General features: G+C 33.6%; 1 protein-coding gene across 3 annotated transcripts in view; it reads left to right on the forward strand.

The window, feature by feature from the left end:
• The window catches only part of LOC149795523 (dopamine receptor 2-like), a 172,648-nt gene that overhangs the window by 140,261 nt on the left and 8,783 nt on the right, over positions 1-23,604 (forward strand). The gene's annotated exons all lie outside the window — the stretch shown is intronic.

Here is a 23,604-nt window from a genome sequence, read left to right on the forward strand (position 1 = left end):
CCTCTCTCAGTCCATCCGGTTTCTAATTTTTTATACAGGCTGGAATCTGGAATTTGTCATGCTTGCTATAACGATTCTAACAGAAGTATTATTTGTGCAATCCTTCACATCTTAATTGTTAAACTGTTTTAGGAGAACAACCCTCTATTCCTGGAGCGCTAGATGAAGCTACGAACAGAACGGTATAGCAACTGCAAAAAATCAGTCTATAAAGGATGTATGACCCTTTGCAGCATTGAGTTTTTCTTTCTTTCTTTCTTTCTTTATTTATTTATTTATTTTCAAACAAAGAGGTAACATCATATTTTTAGATGGAATAACGATTTCCAAGTTAACACATTACTCCAGTCTTTGCCTGATTTTTAAAACCTGCTGAAGTTTTGTTCTGACATGATATTTTGTCACTCTTTACGTGATATATAGGAAACAGAGAATTCTAGCTAACTGCTTTCAGACTACTGTCGAGGCATTCTTTTTGCCAAATTACAAATGGACTGTTAGTTTTAGGCTTTTTTGTTTGACTTCGAATGAACACAGGACTCAAAAAACTTCAAAATAAGTGTGCTATCGGTAAGATAGGTTCTTTCGTTAAGTATTTGAGGCTGTGAAAACTGTTTACTTGAATATCTCTTGCCGCTAAAATGTCACCATGGTATTTCATGGTTTGTTTGGATCACTTAGGGCTTTTCCGCATTAGCTGTAGATAGCCAATATAAACAATATTGGTCCAAATGCTCGACATAAAATCAGCTGTTTTTCGTGATTCTGGGATTCGATTGGAAGCAAGAGATTAAACGTAATTGTACTATAATCAGTGCTAGATTTAGATATATTGAGGCCCTAAGCTGTGGGAAGCTGTAGAGGCCCTTTGTGGTATAAAATACATTTGAGAGGCCCCTTCAGACTGTGAGTCCCTAAGCTTATAGCTTGCTTAGTTTACACCAAAAATCCGGCACTGGCTATAATCAAAGTTTAGCGTGTCGTAAGTGACTCAACAAAGTTACCGATGTAGAAGCCAGCCTTGGCTGGTTTTCTTGTCTGAATGGCTCTGGTTTATTCAAACTCTTCGATCAACAGCTATGATTGACGGAATTCGCTACAAAAATGTTGGACTTATTACTCATGCTCGTGACAAAGGATGGTGAGGCTGTTTAACTATGTATACACATTCTCCACTGTATACTGTGACACTTACTTTCCGGTTTAATGTTGAACTCACTTTCGTCATATTCTCTCTTTCGTCGAAAATAAATGAGTATTCGTTAATCTTTCAATTATTTGTATTCCTTGCAGCTCCCATTACTTAGTTTTAAAAGTAGGCCTTATTTTCTAGAACATTTAGATGTATTTTCTCTTTCTTTTAACTAAACTTTGAGAAACAAAGTTTCATGCTTTATTTTACCTCGGTCGATAGCGTAAAGAAAAAGAAAAGTGTATATATATATATATATATATATATATATATATATATATATATATATATATATATATATATATATATATATATATGACACTAAATTTCTAGTTGCTTTTGCAAATAAGAATAATTTGTAAAGGCAAATTAAGTCCGATAAGAAACTCTCCCTAAGACATATAAAATAATCGGAACTTAAAGATTGCATGGTAAGACGATTTATTCATATATTATATAACGAGATCAAAGATTTCCATTTAGAAGGGTTTATGTTAGTCACACAGATAATCAATACCAGACAGACGTCGTTGATTGTAAGAAGATAACTGGGTTGGATTTCGGATTTATAAGAGAACACTTTAGATGGTGATACAAATACAATGTTTAATGATGAATGACTTGAATGAGAAGAGATTTTTGATTAACAGGTTCGTGTAAAAATTCTAAATATTGGTCAAATTAACATAATTCGCACGAACCTTATGATGCAACAAATGAAAATACAAATAAATGACCTTACACAGTGCAAGGACAAAGATAAATGATTCACTGACCACCATTAAATTCCTTGGTCAACCAAGCAATCAGCGCCCACTGATCGGTCAGCAACACCCGATCACGTGCTATTCGACCAGCAACACTGTTCACTCAGCTATACGGCTGCTTTGGTTCAACTTTACAGCTATGCTTAACTTCTATGGTTAGCTCTACAGCTGGAACCATGTCCACCCCGATCAACTGAAAATACATCTTACACACCACTATGAATGACACAGGCACATACGATAAAAGGTAATGACGTTATATAGGTAAGCTGTACAGATTGCATTATCGGTACAATAATTACAAAGCAATAAACAGGTTAAGAGACAGCTACGGTGGCCGAGTGGTTAGAGCGTCCTCCCCTGATGCGAGAGATTGTGGGTTTGAATTCCGGCCGTATCATACCAAAGACTTTAAAAAATGGTACTAACAGCTGCCTCGCTAGTTAGTGTTAGGACTGGTCGGCCTGGTGTAAGGATAATGTGACTGGGGACATCATGCTACATGTCTGCGACATGATGCCCCAGTGCTAGACATCACTTTAAACTGTCAAAATGCAGACATCGTAGCAATATGACTGGACAAATTTTAAAGCTACGTTAAAAATCTTAATCACACACACACAGAGGTTTAGAAAGGAACCTGCCCGTGCCCGATTAGAATCCTGCGGTACTAAAGGTTTCTTAAAAATGCAACTTTATATTGCTAATATAAATCTTTTGCTAAGTCTCAAACAAGAATAGCACATATTTGCATTATACTACGTAAGCCGAAGTTACATAGAAAATGTACAAAAATAAACGTGGTAGATAATAGTTATAACGTATACAAAAGAAATTTATAAATAACTCACATACTTCTACAACAGAAGATGTGCAAGTCCTTTAAGTAGACTGCTCACTGACAAGACGTTCTGCAATGTGAAGATTTAATCTTACGGTGAGGCATTTATACACAGACGATGCAGACATACATCGTTTGTGCGCTGGAAGTATTCGGTTTTTTCCCCACCGAAAGCACGCATAGGATGAACCGAACTAACTGTTTTGAAATATTGTACAATATACATAAATCACCCTCGGGTATCGTTGTACACAAAAATACGTAACCCATGTATTTAATAAATAAAGGGATTTATACAATTCCGTGACATTGCTTTAAAACTATATCGATTGTTAATCGTGGTTACACTATATTTTACATTGCTTTACAACTATATCGATTATTAATCGTTGTTACACTATATTTTACATTGATATATGCCTTTAAAAAAATATGTTTCGACTAAGAAAGTAAAAAAGGCAAATGAAATGCGAGTTACTGTCTAAATATTTTTGAAGAGAGAAAAGCAAAAGAAATATATTTTGATGAAAGAAAGGAATTTTATACTTAAAGATTAAGGAATTAGTGGAGAAACAGAACATGGAGTATTTTTCGTGTCATTTAGACAATTATGCGTCTGTAGTTGAAATATTTAATCGAGCTCTTAAGAACGCATATTTTACAAAACTATACTGAGAAGAAATAATAAATCATGCCAGAGAGGTTAGACAGGTTGCCGATTGAATCGAGCAAGGCAGAAACCAGATATAAACTTTGGATTAACTTTCTGGCTATCTCACAATAGGTACCCATTAAAAGTTCAGATATAAAATAGCTGAAGTAATGATCATAATAAATTAGTCTATTTTTGGCCATGTTCCTAATTTTATGGAAGAGATGTTTATAATCAGATGGGTAATTTTAGAAAATACTGTAGGATATAAATTAGATTTCTGTAAGGAGATACTATTGAGTGAATATTTTGCGAGGAGTTATGTCTATATGATAAGAAAGATTATGTCTTCTCGATTGACAAAATGCACAAATATTACTGAATGGCAAAGCTTATGCTTGTAAAATGGGAATTTTATGACGCATACTTTAGTAGTTTGGAGCCGGCGAAAATGAAGTCTGGGGGTTGCAGTTCTAACGAGTTAGTCCTGACATCCCATCCAAAAGAAAAATGTAGAAGTTTTATGTAAATAATTTATGCTATGTAAATTGAGCCAATTACTTGTTATACGTGCTGTCGAATCAAGTTTACTGATAAAAGAAAAAATGGAACGTTGAAATACTCGTTACACTAGAGGTAAAGATTGTGCCAATATAATAAAATGTCAATGGCATCCTACAGGACTAGATGCGTAAATCAGAAATTACAACAAAAATGAATTAAACTTGAATGTGAAAAACTTGACAAAAAATGCAAATTGTTTTATCAAAAAAGGGAGATCTGAAACTAGTTTCATAATTGGACAAGACGGGAAAGGTTCGATTACAAGGAAATAGCAACAACGTCAATGGCACAAAGCCTCCTTGTCAAAAATTGCCAAAATCTAAAATAAGACAGTCAAAGCCGCCTCTACTTCGTTTTGAACTAGAAAAGAAAAGCAATTGCAACGAAAAACTAAATAAACTGTGGTAAAAAGTTGTAATTCTAAATTGATAAAGATTTCAGGACGGAGAAGTGACTAAAGTGTATGTTTTATTTCTTCGTGAAAAAAGGTGGGAGATATTTTTGGAAAATAATAACTAGAAAAAGAGACACAGCAAAAGACAGGCTAGATGTATCAATACAAATCGAAAGAATTAAAAACAGACGAAAATGGATAATCTAATTATCACTAGGAAAGTTGATGTCATAGAATGCTAGCAAAATGAAAAACGAGAAAAAAACTAAACGGAGACTTAATTTATGAAATCTCTGATATACTAGACTCAAAATTTGATCATTAAAAAAAGGCAGACACTCGTTGGAGATTTTAAAAGATAAATTATTTAACTTCACATGTCGATAAATTTAGATCAGTACCACGAAAGTTATATATAGATTTACAATACTGGACTAAAAAGTCAAAAAGCTTAAATTAATTAAGTTAAATTCATTAAATTGAACTAATGTACAGAATCTCGGCAATATATTTGTCTGCATTAGAATCTATTTTGAACCTACCCACCGATCAGCCTTGTAGGTCTCAAAGATATCGTTTACAAATATAAAAATTGCTTTAAAAATGCCAAATGGATATGTAAGATATAGCAAAAATTGAAAATGATTTGAACATATTAGTCAATGTTTACGAATCAGTAGAAAGACACTTGCAATACCATTTCCAATAAGAGAGAGAGAGAGAGAGAGAGCTTTCATTCACATGTGACAAAGGAGAGAAAAATGATCTCGAGTTGTAATGCATTTCCTTGCCCAAGGATACACGGTGGTAGTTTTCTGTCTGGCTTGAATGTAAGATTCTAACTCACACTCATTTGGTTTGAGTCCACCATGGCAGCGACTGAGGCAGAAAGATTCCAAAATGAACATTTAAAAAATGTCCTGGTGTGATCATAATTTATCGAACGTTGTTGTTGTTTTTGTTTTTCTTGTTGTTGTTTTTGTAGGGTTTGACACAATTTTTAGGACAAGGCTATACTTGGCGGCCAGTATAAATGGTAGACGAAGAACCCGGGAAAACCCCGGAAAGAACCACCGACCCACGAGAAGCTAACGACAAGCTATCTCACATACCGACATGGGCCGATTCTGAGACTCGAACCAACGCAGACAGAGGTGAGATGGCAATGATCCGTAACGGTGAGCGCTTTAGACCACTCAGCCAATCGGGGCCCCTTCGTGTGTGTGTGTGTGTGTGTGACTTGGATTTTTAACGTATTTCAACACGTTTTCAGTCATATCGCTACGACGTCTGTAGTGTGGCAGTTCATAGTGATGTATAGCACTGGGGCATCATGCCGCAGACATGTAGTATGATGTCCCACCCAGTGACATTATCCTAGCACCAATCCGATCAGCCCTAACACAAACCCTTTAATGCTGAGCACCAGAAGAGGTAACTGTTAGTACCGTTTTTATTAGTCTTTGGTTTGGCTCAGCCGGGGATTGAACCCACGACCTCTTGCATCCGAGCCAGACGCTCTAACCGCTAGGCCACCGGAGCTTTCTTCATCGGACGTAATGTCAGAAGTAGATTTAGAACTACCATCAGACTTCACCTTTAAGGTTTTTTTGTTTAGCATCAGAAAAGATAATTCCTACAGCGCATGATTGATCTTCTACTTTTCGAAAGACTTTATAAGTTAATGAATAATGCTGTATTTGGAAAACAAATGGAAATTTAAGAGATAAATCCAATACGAAAATATGCACCGACAAAAGGAAATCTTTTGAACCTCGAATAGATAAATATGGAGAACACGAATCGATAAAGATATGGTATCAGTTAGATTAAAGATAAAACAAATAAAATCAGTCAGATCAATATAGGTGGCATTAGAGCACTAGAAGACAGGAAGCTGTTTATAATGTTAACACCACAGACTAAAAACAAATACGGGGACAAAATAAAGTTATTAATGATCAAGAAAAGTTATCTGTGCATACGTGTATGTATGTATGTATGTATGTTTGTTTGTTTGTATCTATGTATGTATGTGTAATAAATAAATAAATAAATAAATAAATATATATATATATATATATATATATATATATATATATATATATATATATATATATATATATATATATATATATATATATATATATACCACGAGATGTATACATTTTGTTCATTTAAAGGAAACGAGGCTTGCCGAGTTTCCTTTTAATGAAAAATTTATACAACTAATATGTCACATTCAAATATATATATTTGCCATTTGAACGGAGTTAGATTAACGAGAGGAGACTGTGTATTAACTGGGTGAATGATTCACATCCATGCCGAGTGTGTCCGCTACAAAATGCAGTTGTGTCTTTTTGTGCCTGTTCACAATCACCTTTTCATATTAATAAGTTGACTATTTTCATTTTTTAGTTCGATTTTTTTAATTAACATTGATTAAATCAATATTAGTTACGCTTATATATGAAACATGGTTTTGATGAAGTAAGTAGAGCACTAGGCCTACAGACACATTGATTCTTGAATACTGAACGCTTATTAATGCGCAAGGAAACTAGCGTGGAATAGAATCGAAGCGAAACGACGAGCCAACAAGAGGTAATTAAAATATCTTAAGATATTTAAAGTTGATCTAAGTCATAATTCTGCTTTAAATAACATTACTACCGCCCATAAATTTCTCTCTCTCTCTCTCTCTCTCTCTCTCTCTCTCTCTCTCTCTCTCTCTCTTCTTTTGGTCGGTTTGACTTATCATTTACCATCATTCATCATAGATCCAGAAACGTTATAGTATTGCTTAAGCGAAAATCCTCTATTCTCGTCTTTTCATGGATTTTCGCCCTTATCTTGATACGATGGTCAACAGAGAGAGAGAGAGAGAGAGAGAGAGAGATTTTTAGAACCTTATAATACGTTTAAGAAACAGCAACAACAAAGCCTTACATACATTACATATGTTTAGCCCGTAACCAAGACATTTAACTTACTGTGTCGACCGGCAACTTTGTATCATTGATTATATAACACTTTAGATAGGACCCAAGGGAAATGTAAACATACCGTTATGAAGAACGATATTGTAGATTACTTGGTGCAATTTCAGTTTCAATGTTTTTTATCCAGCCCAATTTCTTTTACTCTCTCACTCCAGATTTCTGAATATTATGTCACTTGTTCATCAGAGGGAAGGGGAAAAGGGAAAAAGAAGCGATTGAGATTAAATTGGGTACCATGTTAAATTCATTTAGAAAACTAGGATTAGTATAACATTTTATCTTTATTTTTACACCCCACTAATGATTAATGAATGGAAATTCATGATTGATCAACATGAATAGACCCAACAGCACACAGTTATATATATATATATATATATATATATATATATATATATATATATATATATATATATATATATATATATATATATATATATATATATATATAACTAATACATATATATATATATATATATATATATATATATATATATATATATATAACTAATACATATATATATATATATATATATATATATATATATATATATATATATATATATATATATATATATATATATATATATATATATATATATATATATATGTATTAGTTAATGTAACAAAAGATCAGAAAAATATCCTTGCGTTGTTCCTTAAATTAGAAAAAGGAATAAAGCATGGATATTTAATCTGACCTTCTTCGTAATGAACTAATAACTCTGTATTTTCCGACACATGAACATATTGATTTTTTCATATATATATATATATATATATATATATATATATATATATATATATATATATAGTATGTACGCTGTATCAGTGATATACCACGAAATGTATAAATATATCATTAAAAGGAAACTCGGCAATCCTCGTTTCCTTTTAATGAAAAATTAATATGTCTCGTTGAATATCATTGATACAGCGTATATAATGTACATATATTTTATTTATTGAATATCATTGATACAGCGTATATAATGTACATATATTTTATTTGTATCACATAAAAATGCATATATTTGCCCTTTGAACGGAGTTAACACTTACCAGAGGCAAAAGTGTGTTGACCAAGTGAATGAACTCCTTACATGCCCGAGTGTGTCCGCTACAAAATATAGTTTTATGCCTTTTGTGGTTATTCACAATCACCTTTGTATATTGATCAGTTGATTGTTTTCTTATTTTAGTTTCTATTTTTCCACACATTGGTTAAATCAATATAATAAACGCTTATGATTTAAACATAAAAGATTATTTTAATGATAAAAGTAGAGCAGTACAAAGACTTGGATAGCTACGCCATTCACACGAACGCTTAGCCATTCACGTTCCGACGCAAGAAATTAATGTGGAATAGAAACTTAGCGAAAAAATGAATCAACAAGTGGTAATTAAAATATTTTAATACGTTTGCAGTTGATCTAAGCCTTATTATGCTTTAGCAACAGTACCACCAACCATAAACTCTCTCTCTCTCTCTCATCTTTTGGTTGGTTTGATTTAACATTTACCATCACTCATATGTCCAAAGATATGGTGGGATGACACATACGACAACCCTCTGAGTTCGTCATTTCATAGATTTTATTCCGTATCTTGCTACGATGGTCCAGAGAGCGAGAGAGAGAGAGAGAGAGAGAGAGAGAGAGATAGAGATAGAGAGGCCTTCGGACCTTTTCATATTTAATTAATAATAACCAATATTAGAACATTATGCTATTTGTAAGAAACAACATCAACAACAAAACATTAAATACATCACAGTATATGTACCACGTCACAGAGAAATTTACCGTATAATGTGGAAATGGTTTGCGACTTTGTATCATTCATAAACACTGTAAATAAATCCCAAGGAAAGTGCACACATATTGTTACTAATTATATTCTTGTAGGTTATTTGGTGCAATTTCTATTTAAATATTTTAATCCAGCCCAAATTCGTTTTCTCTCTCATTCCACATTTCTGCGTAGTTTGTCCGCTGTGCATGGGGGGGGGGGGTAGCAGAAAGCAGAAAGGATTCCGATGAAGATGTGTCTCCCATTTAATTTATTTAGAAGATGGGGATTATTAATACTTTGTATCGTTATTTCCATACGTCACTAATGATTAATGTGTGGAAATTGATCATTGATCTAGAATCAACTGCAGACGGTAGCGAGAATGTTTATATATGCGTTTTATTGTGCCATAGGCGGATCACAATTTGATATACCCATTGTATTGGTATTTCAAATTGCTTTACACCAACACTTTAAATGCCATGTTATTTTTAATATATATATATATATGTGTGTGTGTGTGTGTGTGTGTGTGTGTGTGTGTTAAGAACAAATATCATGTAGGCACATCGACCAGTAATGTCTTGATATTCGTAAATGTAATGAAATCATCAGTTTTGTGGTGCAATCGATAAACTGTAAAGTTATGTATAGTTTATGTCCCACTTTTGTGTTCATTGTTCATATTATCAACTTTCCAAGTTTTTCGTTCATTTTACTTTGCCACATTTTATCGATTCTCACCGACGTTTATAACCACGTCTTGCACTTACTCAGCTAGGAAATTTCTCCCTGGGAAGATAAGCTTATGTTATTAACCTGCATGCTTCCAATACTATTTGCAACAAAATTATTTGCATCTCTTAAAAATTGATGACAGGAAGAAAAAAAAATGCCGTGTACTATTCAAACAATTGGTCCTAGCCTACGTACTCAGAACTTGTAAATACTGTCTAGGTTTTATATTACTTGGAGTGTTACTAATTCAATGATGCTTTCAATTAAGATGCGTAACACTCTAAGGCGTTTTCTTGTTTGTGACGAGTTTAATGTTACAGCTGCTTGAGCCATTTAATGATAATAAATGTTTATGTTGTCTTCAAGTTCTAAACGTAGATCTAAGCAATCTGGAATATTATCTTCATTTCCTGTAACTGCCAAAAATAAGCTATTTTCGCCTTTTAACTAATATCTCTTTGATTACTTTATTATACCCCCTTCTTGCAAATACGGTTGCTCTGTCACCAGTTAATGATAATACTTGATAGCAGATAACATGAATACTTTGCCTTATGTCAATTCACTTTGGAGTCAAGCTATCTTTTTGTACTGGATCCTATACAGAATGTCCAAAATACATAACATAGCTGTTTTTTAAAGTCCACTGCTTTCTATTTTACGTCATCTAAATTTGAAAATCGTAAACAAGACAGTTGGTCCTTTGCCTATGAACTCCGTACTTACAAATATTTTCCAGGTTTTACATTGCTTAGAATGTGAAAAATACAAAAATGCTTTTCATTAAAATATTTAACACTATGTGGTGCTTTTCTTATTTGTGACGAGTTGTATGTTAGACTGTTCCGACCAGTTGCTACCATGAAACTATGACTTGTAGATGATTTCCTCGTTAGTAGATATGCGGAAATATTGCTCGAGTGAAAAGGAAATCCACATCACGAAAAAATATATACCTCTCTCTCTCTCTCTCTCTCTCTCTCTCTCTCTCTCTCTATATATATATATATATATATATATATATATATATATATATATATATATATATATATATATATATATATATATATATATATATATATATATATATGTATATATATATATATATTAGGAAAACGTAGATTTTCTTTTTATTAATAGGTTTTAATGACAAAACCTGTCGATTTGATTACATTTTCTCTATATTGCATCAGTGCAATTAACAGCTGCATTACTATATCGTGCAAGATAACTTCTACATTTTACAATAGTTTTGTGACAGCGCCGTTTAGAAATTTAACTTCCACATATACTGCTTCACGTTGTCTTTTTCCTGAAAATAATGATTGTATTTGTACAAAAATGAAGAGAATTCTTATCTTTGTTAACACATTTATTGCGTTGATTGATACCGTTGGGGTGGGATAATGTATAAATATCACACATCAGTTATATCTAACAGATTTCAGAGTGTAACATCTTTAAACAAAAGATTTTAATCATCGTGAGTTCACTTGTAAGGATTTTCGTTTTTTACTTGGTTTATTTATACATTCAGACGTGCATTTTATGTTGCATTGGCAAGCTCGCAGTTGGTAGCAGACGCAGCATCCAGTGCTTTATTGCCACTTAACGTCGGTTTGCACTCAACGCCTGATTTATCCATCATTTTCAAACACGACTTCAATACGAATTAAAATTGCGATTTAAATATATTAGTCCTTTTCGTTAATGACGAGTTTAGTCTTAAAAGTGCATACCGTTGATCGTACAATATTACAGGTATACCATAGTATCCAATACTGTACGAGTGACACAGCAACCGGTCAAGCATTTCAATCGCTGAGAGTTTACGTCATTCGTGTAGAAAGTTAATTATAAAGAGTTAATACTTGAATTCGTTTTTGTGCTGTTTGGAGTTCGTTTTTAGGCATTTCGTTATGATACCTGATTGACTGCATACTTGTACACAAGAGAATCTACAGTTCACACAACTTAAGATCTTGTCATCCTGCTATGAAGGGAGAGAAATGAAGGTAGAGAGAGAGGGAATGAGCAAAAAGAAAAGAACGAAATAGACATAAATATGGATATACCAGTTTAATAAATCATGCATAACAGCAGATAAATGTACTAATTTTTCTCCCAATGATATACTTCAATATCTCCCTATAAAATATATACTTCAATATCTCACTATGAAATATATACTTCAATATCTCACTTAGAAATATATACTTCAATATCTGACAAGGAAATATATACTTCAACATCTCACTAAGAAATATATACTTCAATATCTCACTAAGAAATATATACTTCAATATCTCCCTATGAAATACATAATTAAATATCTCACTATGAAATATATACTTTAATATCTCACTATGAAATATATACTTCAATATCTCACTATGAAATATATACTTCAATATCTCATACTGAAAATCATTATCTCTCTCTCGTCTCATAACAAAGCATTGGTAGGTTTATTTCATCTTACTTATTATTACTAGTAATTTTCAGCCAAACCAAAGATGTATATTATTCGTCAAATGTGCGTACTTTGCATTTAGAAACATTTGATGCACTATGTCTGAATATATCATCATTACTTAGTTTGATTCTGCTGAAATATTAGCATCAAATAAATCTAAAAATGCTTACTGCTGATCGCTATTTTTACTGTCATAATTAACATAATTATAAATTCTGCATATGTTATAATAAAATACGTAACTACTTGTGTAGAACGAAAAATATACATTATATATTTTTACAGGCATTTCAAAAATATTTATAATTTTTTGACCAGATTTAGTGAACACCATCTGGCTATATTTTTCTAAAGAGGTTATATCTGTACAATATGCTTGATCAGCTCTCTTGTCAGTGCCTTGTTAGAAGGATTCACATACAATGGGTCCATAGGAAGAGCACTCTTGCTTCAGCGTACTTGCAGAAATTTCACCAATACTAAATAGGGGCATAGACAGTTGTTCGTCCAGTAGTAAAACAAAACAATTTTTGAGGAAAGGATACGTTTTTTGAGGATTAAGGTTTTAAAGTAAAATAATCAGTAGCAGCAGAGACCTCTTGTAGACATAAATGGAGTGATTTATAAAAAGTGCTAGTATATACAGCAAATTCCCCACACAGTAGAAAGCCATAAAATGTAGCACGCGACACCACTTCCATCAAGAGATTAATGTATGCTGAAAAATTTCCTGCACGGAATAGGACGCACAATTGTTTCAGCATCTGAAAAGTTGTAGGAAGCCCTGATTTAACAAGATTAGTTTGCGTGGGTTAAGTTCTCTTAAATACATCGAGCAAACGAAAGCACTGATGTTCATCTGGCTGTAAAAGTGGGTTTGAAAGTCCGCTCATTAAATATGTAAACGCATTTCACACAAGTAACATTTAATCGTGTTGTGTCGCAATTTTCTGCAGTCCATTAGAATGTGTTACATACTGAAGAAGGGTATCCTCAGGACTTTGAGGAAGTCCCGACCTTTTGTGATTGCCAGTCATAACCATGAAGCTGAGAAAATGATGTGGGCCAGATTGCTCAGTTATCTGTTTTTCATGGCAGATGGCAGCATCCAAGAGATGGTTGATAACGTCTGTAAATACTGAAGCTCATACAGGCCTGGGCATGTTTTCCTGTTTGCTTCTAGTGCAAGCTGATGAAATATGTTCCACTCTAAGCGAGATAAAGGATCAGCAAAGTCATTCCTTACGCCCGGCATGTATCGGCGTTCACAACACAGGTGTAAGTCATAGCACATAGTCTGTCTCCGCATAAGTCTCATCATAAGAATGCTTTTTGGACGACCTTTGTTAATTATAGTAACTGTTGCCTGATTGTCACAGTTAAAGATAATTTTACGATAAGTCCAATTACCACCGCAAAGAATAGCAGCAGCATTAATATGGTATAGTCCACGAAAATCCATGAATGATTTTATTTCGTAGAAAATAAATATAATTAGACCAATTACCTGCAACCAATTTATTTTGAAAGAATCCACCAAAGCCATAAATGGAAGATGCATAAGTATGAAGTTCGAAGTCAGCAAGCAAATGTAAGTTCATTAAGGGAAAACGGACGTGCTATTCCATTTCAGAAGAAAGGAATACTACATTTCCAAATCAAGCATGACATGCATTCATTATCCAGATACACATGATGATATAGTTATTTGACTGACTTTGCCTGCAAAATAATCCTGGATTCAAAACTCAGCTGGCCAAGTAAGCTCAAGAATTCTCTCTTGTACACTTTCCTCGATATAAAAGGTGTTGAAAAGTAGCACTGATTCTGTCTATTTGTTTTCCTTAGGTAAATTGGCTTCCTATTTTTCCGTTTTCCAACACAATCCCCAGATTCCAGAACATGAGTAGGCCCAAATGCTTTACATGGAGAAAGTGGGATATTTAGTTTAGCAAATATCCGAGTGATAAGTGTCATGGTGCGGTTAGTATCTCCATCAGGAAAATATATTGCCAATGAATCGTCTAACAGATTAAAGAAGTGACGTATCGGTATCCATATATCTTCTTTGCAATCTTGCATATAATGCTAGCTGAATCGTTGAATAATTTTAGATTTGATCGACAACAAAAATTAAAAACAAATATTGATTTAAGTGCTTTACATCCAGAAGGCACCATTCAGAGGGTTTCACAGATACGAGTTAAAAATCATAGGTTATATCGGCCTTACACATACAAGAGCCACGTCTCAAAGTCTGCAACGTTTGAATGGCGTAATCAAACTATTATGGGTCAGAAAACGTTTTTCTCTATCAATAAGATGATTGATGCTAATGATTTCAGAACATTAAGGGGCTGACATGTCAACAATAAGACATTTTCCAGTGTAATCAGTAACGCCATGCTGATTGATTCGATAAATTTCAAACTAGGGAGAGGAAAATGGGCCTAAAAGGTAACATTTCTTCAGTTCTTTCTGTATAACCTTTGACATCATACGTTTGCAAGATGTTATATTGTCTGTATATTTCAGACTCTCTAGTACAGAAGATTACATGTTAATGTCAAAGCCCTCACGAAAACCCACCATTAAAGTTTTAGCCGTCGACGTGCCATAATAATCTTTCAGTTTAAGTGCTAGTTGCATAACATTAATTCGAGTTGATGCCTTTAAATGGAGACCTGAGATTATTAGTCATTTGCCGCATTGCACTCTTTCGTAATTTACTTCGTGCAATTAAGGTAAATATGCATATGAGTGCATTCGTCATGTTTGCAGCTGGTTTCTGCATTACAAGTATTGCACATTTCCTTGCTTGATAGAAATAGAAGTATACATACACGTTTGTTAGACGTTTTGTCCGGAGGGAATTCATGTGGTTCTAAAACCTTTATAAACATGTTAGATAGGCATTGTATGGTGACTGGTCAAAACTATTACATTGATTAAATGAAATAACTTTCCACCCAGCTGTCATGTTTGACAAAAGTTAATTATCCACTTTGCCCCAGTTGACCCGAATTTTTTGTTGTGCATTCACCGCAGATATTCTAGCGAAAAAGGGCGATGATAATCCTAGAAAAGGCTTCCTCTAAATTCCATAGCATATAAAAATTATCTGCCTTTCATACTCATTAAATTCTTTCCTACGATTTGGGTATAGCTCGCACGTAATAGTTCTATATTTGGAGAATGCAGGGAGGAATTCTCCTAAAGTCAATGGCTGTGATAGGCGGATCAGTATTCTGAAACTGGACGTACAGCCCTTTTGATTGGTTCTCACACTACTAGTGTCAATATTAAGAAGTGGTAAAGAAGCTAAATTCAGGTCTTTACCAGTAAGAATTTGCTGCCTAATATTGTCTGGCACAGTTTCTGCATGTAGTAAGGACTGCGAAGGAACTCCAGAACACCCTCCATTGTCATTAAAGATGTGTAGTAGGTCATCTCCTGTACACTCATTCCAAGTCCAATGCGTCTCAAAACCGATTCACTTTTTTGCCATGGAATCAACAGTTTTTGTTTTGGAAGCAATGTCCGCGATCAAATTGGTACAGCCACATGATAGCTCCATAGATCCCGACACACGGCCAATATTGCAGTCAATCTCAGATGGTGAGGTGGTAGTCTCTGAAGAATGACTTCTTTTTTCTTTCTGTTGCCTTAAAAGAGCTGAATCATAACCAACTTTTTAAAAGTGGGCAGGATATTGTAATATCTGTTCTCAGCTGCTACAAAGTTCAATTTGCTGGATTTTCCCTATCTTAAAGTGGAATTCGAACCGATCCGCCACTGTCCGATAAACATTCAATATTCCCACACTTTGGTGAGCGTCAAAAATTACGCTGGAAGTTTCCATTTACGGCATTAATATTATTAAGAAGTTCATTATTTTTATATTCCTTTTGCATTCCAACAGACTGCTTATTTTTTGAGAATCATAAGTCCCGTTCTTCAAATATTTTATTTTGCTGCTTGCAATTCAAATATTTGAACTATAGGTTGTTTACAGAGATTTAATAATGTTTTCACAAAAATATTTTTCTTTTTGTGTTCATTAATATATATATTTGCTTACTTTTGCTAAACGCTTCATAAATTCTTCATCATTAAATTTAACAAATCCTATTTGAATATGTTCAAATTTCTGCTTTGCTGTATACACATTTAAATCTTGAATTACATTGCTAAAATCTGAAAGGGATACATGGTATATTGTTTTTGTTTTCATATGTATATATATATATATACTAGTACTTTCATTCAAATTAACCTAAATTAGTCTTTACGTGTACTTTCAGACAAATTAACGTAACTTAGTCTTTAAGTCCTCTATCTTTCGACTGTTTTTCTTTCAAAGTCAGTCTTCTTCTACCAATTGTGAAGGACTATAATTAGCAGCTGGCATTTTACCTTTAAACCTTTTTACACCGGATTTAAAATCATGTAGTAAATGTATCTTCATCAATATCTTTCAATGCGTTGATTATTTCGTTGCTTATAATAATTGTTGTATTTTTCTACAGACGTTAGATTTCATTCCGTTCTAACAGCAATTAAACCTTTTAAATCACTTCGTATAATGAATAAAATGTTAGTATAAAAATCTTGGGAAGTTAAAAAAAAATCTTTTCATTATCATCTATTTCCAATTTCAATTTTAAGACTTTTGTAGATTTTTCTACGATACTCTAATTCATAGCTGGTTTTTTTGGCATTAGCTCTTTCGCTCCATGTTGTTGTCTGTATTTTTTAAATTAGTGTTCTCCAAAAGATTCCGTACCTGGCGTCAACACGCACGTGTACGAAACCTCTGTTAGCGCATTAGATTGTCTTTCTGACATGAACTATATGGTTTCTGTTCAGTTAACATTAGCGGTGATTCCTTCTTTTCATGTATATTTCAAGATCATATAAACCGCCAGGTATTGATATGGTTTTGGTCTCACTCTTGTCGGTTTTATAATAAAATATAGCCGTTTTGATCATTTAAATATTGTAAGAGCCAAATACAGAATATATTGTCTCTAATGAACTTTTTAATGTACTATTTTGTTATCAATGTCCTTTGAAATATATATTTCTTTGTCCGACAACCTATCCTAATTTCTCTGTGCCATTTAAGTAACAAATATTTTTTTTTCGAGACATACATAACCCCGACCATTGATTCTATACGTTATCATATTAAACTCATTGTGATTAGTCTGCTAAATATTTCATCAGTAACATTCAACTTTATCTTTACAACAAAACATGGTAAGGTTGCACCAAACTCTGTAAAAGCTAAAGGTATAACAATACACATGAAACAAGCTGCACAAACAAAACTAGCAGCTGCAACACCCATTCCACACCCTACAAAGTCTAAAACTTAGATGCTTGTATAAATCATTCTTAATTTCATTAAAATTAATACCGTTATCGTTGGGTATTTCTATTTTTTAATATCTGGTCTTGTAGTAACGTTTGTGCTACTAGTTAGTCAATTGTAAACTGTCTCAAATAAATTAGAATCTCCTATTTTAGTACTTCCTCCCTACTAATGATTGCTGGAGAGCCTTCGTTAAAATTAAATGTAGTTTTCTAAAGCATAATGTAACATACTATAAGATTAACGCAGCATGATAGATAATGTTAATCATGTTATTCATTGATATTTAATAACATTCATTTTATTAAAGTTAGTAATGTTATTCAGGGCCGGTGCCAGACTATCTGGCGCCCTAGGCAAGGTTAGATTCTGGCGCCCACCCCCCAGGAAAATATCAATTTAAAAATTTATAAACAATAAATTAAAAAAAAAAAATTCAACATTTGAGCACAGACCAAAGGTAATTTTTAATTTTTTAAAAAAAAATTACCCCTCTGTGCTCAAATGTCAGGACAAGGACGCCCCACCCACCCCCCAAAAAACACTACTTGATACTATTTTATTTGCAAAATTAAGATAAGAATAAACAAACATAAAGACTGACATTTAAATACTCCACACAGGCCATTTCTTTCCTTGTTGTTACTAGTAAAATAAGGAGTTACCCCCCTTAATTTGGTTTCCGCGGCAAACTGAAGGTTTCGTATACGCGTGATTCAACGGAAAAACTCGTGGCCTATAAAAACACGCGAACGTAATTACGTCCTGAAAGTTTCGTATACGCGCGATTTTCACTCACTCATTTTGCTTGTTCCGGTCAGCCTGGTGTTTCGGTCAGACTGAATCTACCCGATTATTTGTCCCTGTATGAAATAAACCAGGATAAAAAACGACCCTCAATAAAACTGAAATTTATTTATTTATTTTTCAAACCTGTTGTTGATTTGGAGAAATGCGCCCCTTGAAATCAGCGGCCTAGGCGGCTGCCTAGTTTGCCTATATGGTAGCGCCGGCCCTGATGTTATTAATTGAGTGGAAATTGACATTATTGTATTTGCCTCTTTGTGTAATATTCTACGTTGTAATAAACATAATTTGCTGCATGATAAAGGTAAGATATACGGCTTATTTTTTTTTTGTTATTCTTGTAGATCATGATTGATATAAAGTATTCATATCAAAATTCATGGCTGGGCACTGTTTTATTATCCAGTATTTATTTCAGTGTGGCTTTGTTCCGGATAAAAGGAACAAGGTCAGGGTTTGTGAGCTTAGTTGTTACAGGATATGTAAAATTCTGACGACAGTTAGCTTAAAAAAACACTCGGTCACTTAAGCGTCAGAACATTACTAAAAACAAACAACTTCATACCGGTCATTAAACTGTAACTCGAAAAGACGCTGTGCCAATGAAAATTAAAGTTTTACTGGAATTTTTCGAGTAAAACTTTAATTATCATTGGCACAACGTCTTATATGTATACTTACTTCACTTAAATCGTGCTAATCGTTCAGCTTTTAAACGTTATTCTTCATTTTTTTCTGACACCATAACAATCTATGTTATACTTAGTTAACGATATTTGTTTTTATTAGATGCTAAACGGTATGTGTCGATACCAGCCTACAAATTTTGGATTTGGTCGATCCTGTCGTTGTTTGTTTTCATCCTTAACCAATTTACTTGTCGTGGTAAATCTGACATCACGAAAACTGACAGGTTACCTGCGGATAGGTCCCATTAACGGCATTCAACCACTTCTTTTATGCTAAAGATTATAAACCGAACTGAACTATACGTGTGTCAAACTTGTTAATCAGTAATGCAGAAATAACGAAAGCTTTTTTCAATGCAAGATACAATTCTTCGTAAAGTGCACCCACTTATAAATACGAACAAATCATACATCCATTGACTATCTCAAGGTTATGTTTTATCGGAAAAGCATACGCTTATAAATGTCATACAGTGTTCTCCAAAATTACTATGTTTAAAAATGACAATCCTGGTATCAAATCTCCCTAAAGAATGAAAAGCACTTTTCTGTTCAGCGAAACCTGAACTGATGATTTTAGTAAGGGGTGTGACAGCAATGGCATTACAGGCCTTGAAGCCCGAACCATAATATTGAGCTCACAGTGCCCATCTGATTAATGCTTTTCACAAAATACTAGTCAAGTAGATAGACGGCTGGCTATCAGACCTAAAATACATATTACAACTAAAGTATGACATGGACGAAAATCGACGAAAGAATCGTAACAAGAACATAATCCATACGGAATACATAATAAAATAATAATCTCTCATTTGAGCAAAATGTATACGATTCTTAAAAATCCTTCTATACCATAAGTATGTGATTTTATTCTTGAAACGATTTTATGCGACGGAAACAATTTCAATCCATAACTCTTCTAATTGCTAACTTAATGTATTGTATTGTCCAGGAAAAATGACTTGTGAAAAGTGACTTTTTGTACTTCTTCAAGCTTTTAAGTTATTGTTCTCCATTTTCAAGCGTCGAGTCTATAATGCTGTTCAAATATAGCATATGCAGTTATATGGCCATAAGTGTCCTGTATTGATCATTATTACATACTACATAAGTACCGAAATGTAATGTTGAGATATACTTTCAAGCGTGATTTGTTGTGGTATCTTCATGCTTTTTGAATGACTAACACATTTATTTTACTATTTTATGTGCATGTTTGTAAAACTAAAAGTGAGTTTTGATTCCTCAAATTATTTAAAAATAAAAGATGTTTGTGTTATTTAATTTAAGTGTTAAAAGACAAGCAAAATTTGTATTATTTAGTGTAAGACACACACACATGCACACGCGCGACGGAAACCGTACTGAAGCAGACGGAAAATAAATATTAAATATTGGTAAATATAGGGGACAGGAAGAGCGTATTGGTTCGGCTTTGTCGTTTCTACCAGATTATATTAAATTTGTTACATTCGTGTTATTCAAGAATGCACTATACAAAATACATGATGTCGGTATGCCAACGAGGAAAATGGCGGTCAACATTATGGCTGCCTCACTGAAATGCAAATGCATTTTTCCTCTTCTCGTAACGGTCCAAGATATTTTGTCCTGTATATTCTCAAAACCGTATCAAATGCTCAAAAGGAAACTGTGATATATTCCAGTAGATTAGACCCTACTGAATTTAAATTTTCTACCTCTCAGCAATATTTTGCAATATGATATTTCTGCCCCCATAAACGTGAAAAGATCTATCCAGCTGTCACAGTGGATTAGGTTGCTTGACATAACTGTTGACTGAGTTGCTCAGTGTTGCAGTGGATCGAGTTGCTTGGTTTCATGGGGATTGAGTTTCTTTGTTCTCACTGGACCGTAACAAAAAAAGATGGCATCTACCTTTTCAATCCAAATTCACCGTCAGAAAAGAATGACGAATGTTCCGCTCCTCCCCACTAAAACAGGATTGACTGGCAACGGGGGTACGCGTGTACAATAGAATGGCTACATTTTATAAGATAACGAACAAATACTAATTAGAAACCCTTGGATAATTCTGCTAGCCCTTCATTTCACCAACGCTTCCAAAGTTAGCTTGTATGGTTAGTAGCATACTATATGACAGTATAGGTAATATGGTGTTCAGCAAGTTAAACATGCGTAATGAGACCCTTCATCCAGGTCATTTATTTTGGACTTATTTGGACACATTTTAAATAGAGTACCATCCACTTGTTATTTGGGCATGATTTGGACGTACTTGAAATAGCGTGACATCAACATTGTTATTTGGGCATGATTTGGACGCACTTAAAATAGTGTAGCATCCATATAGCATAGTTATTGTATTTCACCTCTTCTAGACAGATTCGGACAAAAAGAAACTGTTTCAACAGGTATCATATTAACATTTGACTTAAGACTGTGAAAGAGATAAATGCTTTTGTTAGTAAACTGCAACATGAGTTGCAACACATTACAAACTTTTGTAAGACGTTAAAACATGTCTGCATTGTAGCAAATGGTACAAAAACAAAAGGGCGCAGAGAAGCACTTGGTTATCTGGAGCGTGTTCTATCACGTATGTAAAACCGCTTTCATGCCTGGAATGGAGCAGCTGTGATTATGTTTTACTAATTGGATGTACGAAGTGTCTGGCGTTTGAATTATATGTGTTTGTGTTCACTTAGATTTGAAACTGCATTTTGTGCAAGCTTTGCTGATGCTTCCAGTTAGTTAATGATGTCGGCGATATCAGGCAACAGCAACAAGGTGTTGATTTTAACAACTTCCCAAATAATGTCTCTCACTCTGTTGTTTTAGCTGTCACCATCCATTTTGTTTTTGATTGTTATATTCTGTTCGATTTGTTGCAGATTTTTAAAACAAATACTTATTAATGTAGCCTTTCATTCAGAATACGCTAATGCATACAAGAACATACTTAACGCTTGATCAGTTGTTAGTTTCGTTTCTGCATTTGCAATTCTTTTACCTACACAATGCTTCACTTCACATTAACGTAACTTGTTCATTTAGCTCTTATGACGTATAAAGTATTTACATGAATCAGAATGTTAATGTCCTATAATTTGTCAGGGCATTTGCATTTCACGTGCACTGAGAAGCTTTACGCGTCTCTAAATGTGCATGGGCAATATGGAAATTTTGTGGGCTTTTATATAAGTGAAAATGTGCATGGGCAGTATGGTATTGCGTGGGATTTATGTAAGTGAAAATATGCAAGGGTAATATGGGAATGGTGTGGGCATTTATGTAAGTGAAAATGTGCATGGGCGATATGGAGATTGTTTGGGCATTTATGTAAGTGAAAATGTACATGGCCAGTATGGTATTGTGTGGGATTTATGTAAGTGATAATATGCAAGGGTAATATGGGAATGGTGTGGGCATTTTTGTAAGTGAAAATGTGCATGGGCAATATGGAAATTGTGTGGGGCATTTATGTAAGTGAAAATGTACATGGCCAATATGGGAATTATGTGGGCATTTATGTAAGTGAACAACAGTAATAAACATGTTCATATGATCATCTCAAGTGAAATCTAAAAGGCATACGGATACCATAATAAATACACATCCAGTCTTCCAAACAGCTATCAATTTTACACCTAAAACAACACACACACACACACACACACACACACACACACACAGATATATATATATATATATATATATATATATATATATATATATATATATATATATATATATATATATAAGTTCAATTAATCTTCAAGACCAAAAAAAAAATAAATATGCACACGAATTTGTTTTAAAAATAATCTTGTTGTTAGAGTCGTAGTTGTTTTATCATAAATATGAAAATAGAATTATTAATGTGAAAAAGAGAACCTAGCCACGAATGAAAAATGGGAAAGTCAGAATTGAGCAAGGGAAATAAACTTTGGAATCAAACGACAATATTTATCTCTCTTTGTGCAATGTCGATTTCCACTATCCATTTTGGAAGACATCTTGTAAATTTTGGTAAAGTCATTGCCACAATTCAATCATATCTAGGTACTAATGGCATTAACTACAAAATCATGTTCATAAATAAAAGTTGAAAATTACCACGCATGATGGTTGCCAGGATTACTTAATGTCGTGTCGTTCCACAGAATCGAAGAAATGGATATTTTAGGCAAATTATCATACGGAGAAAAAGACACATAGGAATATTTTGGCAATAAAAACCCCCAATCATTTAACAATAAGCTTACACGATTCAAAAGCTGTCATTAAGAATACTTAAATCAATATTAGTGTTTATTC

This window comes from Sinohyriopsis cumingii, chromosome 7 (assembly GCF_028554795.1).
Source record: "Sinohyriopsis cumingii isolate HCF-2022 chromosome 7, ASM2855479v2, whole genome shotgun sequence".
Lineage (NCBI taxonomy): Eukaryota > Metazoa > Mollusca > Bivalvia > Unionida > Unionidae > Sinohyriopsis > Sinohyriopsis cumingii.